Here is a 5,322-nt window from a genome sequence, read left to right as displayed (position 1 = left end):
TTGTCCCGCGCCGCACTGCTTTGCGGCGGGTCCCGCGGGACTCCCGCGGGAGTGCAGGGCTCTAGTTTACAAATATAAAATTGCTTTAAAATGTTTTTGTTAAAAATGTGGGCGTGACCCTGCATGAGGGAGGATTAAATTCATTTCATTCCTTCTTGAGAATGGAACTGTTTTGTCTCATCAGGTTTTGGGTAAACTGGCATTTTTGTATCACTGTACCAGCATTGTGTGTTCATACAGTTCATATGGTACAAGTTTTGATCATAAATAAAAATTAAACATGTCAGCTGAGGTATTTTATTTTTGTCCCAAGTCTCCCAACATAATGTCTCATGTCTCCATGCAAAGATTAATGACAGAAAAGTGAAGCCTGAAGGCCAGTATCTGTTACGAGCTGCCAAAGTAATGTTGTGGTAAGTAAGAAAACTGGTCCCAGGTCTCACCACTCTCTCCTACTGAAATAAAATTCCACCGGTTTTCCATGATTGGATCTTAACTCAGAATTGAAATCTCATTGAGGAAACAGAAAATGTATTAACCTTTTACCATAAATCAGTTTCAGTACATTGGTGATTGCGGTTCAATTTTAGACCATTGCTTTTTATTGGTGTTAGTATTGTTGTTGTTTTTCTTTTCATGTTACTCCTTTACCAAGCCATTTTTGTTCAATTTAAACCCAAAACAAGCAAACTCCATTACTGCGGAGTCCCTAAAGCCATGAATGGTAATGGAAATGACCTTTCCTTTTCCACAACATGAGTGTATAGTCAAACAGTAAAGGCAAAATTCATTACACTAGTTATAAAATAAACTTTTACTTCGGCGTGGTTCTGCTTTTAAAAAGGACTTGATAAGTGCAGCACTTATTTATATGCTAATTCACAAAATGCTGTTTATCAGGCATTCGCTGCTCTTCAGTGGAGTGGAGATGAGAATCCTGAGAGCTTCAGCCAGATTTCTACGACAGATGAAGTGCAGTTTTCTTAAAAAATAATCATAATAAATTGTAGTTGGAAAAAATAAAAACAAAAAAACAACAAAAAAGCATTGCACCATCTAGCCACTATCACTAAATTTGTTAATATTTAGATTTTTTAAAAAATCCAAAAACTATCAAATAATTGAGTATGAATAAAAAGTGAAGGCTTTGTGGGTGTGGCTTTTCTTACAACTTTATTACATCTCATCATCTCTAGCCGCTTTATCCTGTTCTACAGGGTCGCAGGCAAGCTGGAGCCTATCCCAGCTGACTACGGGCGAAAGGCGGGGTACACCCTGGACAAGTCGCCAGGTCATCACAGGGCTGACACATAGACACAGACAACCATTCACACTCACATTCACACCTACGGCCAATTTAGAGTCACCAGTTAACCTAACCTGCATGTCTTTGGACTGTGGGGGAAACCGGAGCACCCGGAGGAAACCCACGCGGACACGGGGAGAACATGCAAACTCCGCACAGAAAGGCCCTCGCCGGCCACGGGGCTCGAACCCGGACCTTTTTGCTGTGAGGCGACAGCGCTAACCACTACACCACCGTGCTGCCCCACTTTATTACATATTACCTCCTTTTTTTTTTTTGCTAAAGTGGTCCCTGATATTCTGAGTCGTCCATGTTCTAGTGGTGGGTTGGTCAAAATATTATGATCATATTGATATTTACTTACTTGTGCATGCTACTAATCATCAGTTAACTCAATAACTAACTAATTTTATCTTAAGAGCCATCCAGATTTCCATTCAGCACCATTTGTAGAATGACTTAATTACCGCAATCATGTGTTGTTGTTACCTCGCCCTTGATGGAGTAAACGGGGCGAGGTATTGTAATCAGTGTGGTTTGTCTGTTTGTTTGTATGTCTGTCTGTTAACAATCTAGTGTCTAGACGGTTGCACTGATTGACTTCAAATTTTCAGGGTAGGTGGGCAATGGTCCGTAGATTACCTGATTAATTTTTTGGGGTAATCGGGTTAAGGTGAAGGTCAAGGTCACCTTTCGGTCAAAATAATATATTTTCCATTATAACTCAAACGGTTGCTGATAGACAAATCTTTACTATTATGAGCATATAGGAACTCCCATATGTCCTTTCATTTGGCATCATGATCTTTGACCTTGAATAACCTTGAAAGGTCAAACTCAAGGTCACAGATTTTCAGACGGCTGTAACTTGAAAATGGTTGATGGTATACAGATATTTACCCTTATCAACTTATAGGAAGTGCCATATGGGCTTTCATTTGGCACCATGATATTTGATCTTGAGTGACCTTGAAAGGTCAAACTGAAGGTCATGGGTTTTCACAGGGCTATAACTTTAAAATGGCTAATGATAGCCAGATGTTTAACATATAAGACATCCCATATGGGCTTTCGGTTGCCACCATGACCTTTGACCTTGAATGACTTTGAAATGTCAAACTCAAGGCCATGGATTTTCATAGGACTATAACCTGACAGCTGATGATTGAGAATTATTACCATTATCAATATATAGGTATAAAATAAGGCGGCACGGTGGTGTAGTGGTTAGCGCTGTCGCCTCACAGCAAGAAGGTCCTGGGTTCGAGCCCCGGGGCCGGCGAGGGCCTTTCTGTGCGGAGTTTGCATGTTCTCCCCGTGTCCGCGTGGGTTTCCTCCGGGTGCTCCGGTTTCCCCCACAGTCCAAAGACATGCAGGTTAGGTTAACTGGTGACTCTAAATTGAGCGTAGGTGTGAATGTGAGTGTGAATGGTTGTCTGTGTCTATGTGTCAGCCCTGTGATGACCTGGCGACTTGTCCAGGGTGTACCCCGCCTTTCACCCGTAGTCAGCTGGGATAGGCTCCAGCTTGCCTGCGACCCTGTAGAACAGGATAAAGCGGCTACAGATAATGAGATGAGATGAGGTATAAAATAAGTGCTGCCAGGCAAGGTTTGTTTTGCCTGGTAACACGTATTGCTGTTGTTGTTGTTGTTTTTGTTTTTCAACTGAAATTGTGAAGAAATTCACACACAAAAAAGAAGTGTTTAATTTGTGGGGAAATAAGTAAAGACTTCAAAAGATGGCTGACAGCATGGTACAGTCTGTAGTGTAATATGTTTGTGGAGTTTTGCATGTTGGGTCCATTTGGGATTTCTCCAGGTTCTCCAGTTTCCTCCAACCTCCCAAAACCATGCCAGTAGGTGAACTGGCTATGCTACATTGCCCCTAGGGGTGTGTGTGTGTGTGTGTGTGTGTGTGTGTGTGTGATGGACTGGTACTCCATTCAGGAAGTATTTCTACCTTTCTCCTGAGAAAATGTGGATTTGCATATAATTGAGACTTCCAGTCCACAAGTGGGCTTCATCTTTTTTTCGCACAACAGTTCCATTGCCTAATTGCTAATCACTAGGTATATCCATGTCTTCTGCACAAAGGTCACATCGCATAAATCACAAAGATATAATTGATGTGATGGATAAAGATGGAGGCACTATCTGGGACTTGATAGTAGTGTTGCCACCTGTCCCGGTTTTTCCTGATTGTCCCGGATTTTCATGGTCTGTCCCGGAAAAAAAAAAAAAAAATCCGGGACACTGAATGTCCCGGTTTTTTGTACATGATGGGCAAAATGTGTATTTCAACTTGCGAGCCAGCTGAGAACCAGTTTGCTTTTCCATAGCTCGCCCGTGCTAAGCGCCACTAAGCGGAGCCACGTCATCACGTCGCTGAATACGTCATTACGTCGCTGTATATGTCACTTACGTCGCTGTATACGTCAGTTACGGCGCTACGTTTACATAAACCTTGGCGCGAATATCAAAGCAAAAACACGGAAGAAGCAGCAGTAACAACAATAATAATAATGGATGACTTCGCGTTTGTACAGCTGCTGCTTCTCGGCGCTTAAAAATGGCGATCTTTCATGGTCTTGTTATTGTTGTTGGTCTTAACAACTCCGCCCCCCCGCTGACGTAAGCGGTTCTTTCCTCTGGCCCAGCAGAGAGTTGGTGCAGCCTGGAACCGGCTTGGACTGATAAAAGAAACAGACTCTCTGTTGCAATGGTGAAGGCTGAGCTTCAAGTCAGGCTAAACTTTCAGTTGTCCTGTACTGAGTTCAAGACATTCATTGAAAATCAGCCAGGACTCATAGCAGCAGCAAAGAAAAACACCAAATATAAATGGAAGATTAGGTAAGGTTTTGGTGAATTAAATGAAATAGTGTAGTAACATACTCCTGTATGTACTGTATGTGCCAAGTTATATCAGTTACATGTCCTCCTATGTATTTGTTTAGCCAAGAGCAGCAGAGGCACAGGCAAGCACAAGCAAAGCACACACCACACTCTAAGCAATCAGGTAAGCTGTTTGACACTACACCTTACATTGTTACATTCAGGTATTCTTAGATACAATGAAAAATTAGATTATTTATTTTTATTCCACATAAGCAAACAAACAGAACTTAATTATGTATTTCCCTTTTACCTGTGCCCACTACTGCCCCCAGTTGTCCACAACCAAAAACTGTTGGAAATAAACCAAAATACTGAAGACCTAGCCTAGTAAACTAGACCCACCCGCCTAGCGGCCAAAAATATTTTTGCCTAGCGAGTGGGTCTAGCCTCGCACCATGTAAACAAAAACACTCCGGGCATCAAATCGTGCCCGCCAATCACAACGCAAGGTTTTTGTTTGGATTCTTTGGGCGGGCTTTTGCAGGAGTGACGACAAAGCTGCGCGACGCTGGAGAAAGCGCAGTAGGAAAGATGGCTACGGCTAGTGAACAGCGCGCGTTTGACTCCACTTTGGAATCAGTTTTAGAAGAATTAGACTTGGAGTTTTCGTTGAAACATGAGCAGGAAGAGGCTCTCCGCTCATTCCTTTTCAAGAAGGACGTTTTCGCTGTTTTGCCGACCGGCTATGGCAAAAGTCTGATCTACCAGCTGGCTCCGCTCGTAGCCAAAAGGATGGGGCTAGTTTGTGCAGTACGAAGAATTAATAAACAGCTTTGAAACATTACTTTTTGATTGTTTCTTATTTTCCTGTTATTTTAAATTTAAGGGAAATTATTTCACCAAACACCACTAAATAAAAACTCTCAAAAACAGTTTAAGCAAACCCTTGAAAAACACTTGGGGAAAAAAATGAGTGTATGTTATGTATGTGGTACAGACTCCAAACTTGTGGTCATTATCTCCAAACTTCTTAATATCTAGAACCTGTTTATTAATGAATACGCATTTTGAAAAATTATTTATTTCAAGGCCTCCCCCACTGCTTTCTGTCGCTCTGACTACGTCACAGTCACTGTTGCGCTGATTGGTCAGAGCGTTGGCCTATACGCACAGAGACAGT

The 5,322-nt window shown here is 42.1% G+C and overlaps 1 long non-coding RNA gene across 1 annotated transcript; it reads left to right on the top strand.

Annotated features, from left to right (window-relative positions):
• Positions 1-3,828: 3,828 nt before the first annotated feature.
• On the top strand, positions 3,829-4,999 carry LOC132900182 (uncharacterized). Its single transcript, XR_009656761.1, has 3 exons — positions 3,829-4,157; positions 4,262-4,323; positions 4,475-4,999. It is a non-coding gene; the product is annotated as an uncharacterized LOC132900182 (long non-coding RNA).
• The last annotated feature ends 323 nt before the right edge of the window (positions 5,000-5,322 follow it).

The sequence above is a fragment of the Neoarius graeffei genome, chromosome 16, assembly GCF_027579695.1.
Source record: "Neoarius graeffei isolate fNeoGra1 chromosome 16, fNeoGra1.pri, whole genome shotgun sequence".
NCBI classification, from domain to species: domain Eukaryota; kingdom Metazoa; phylum Chordata; class Actinopteri; order Siluriformes; family Ariidae; genus Neoarius; species Neoarius graeffei.
Note: the sequence above shows the minus strand (reverse complement) of the source record. Positions and strands in the feature narration are given on the sequence as shown.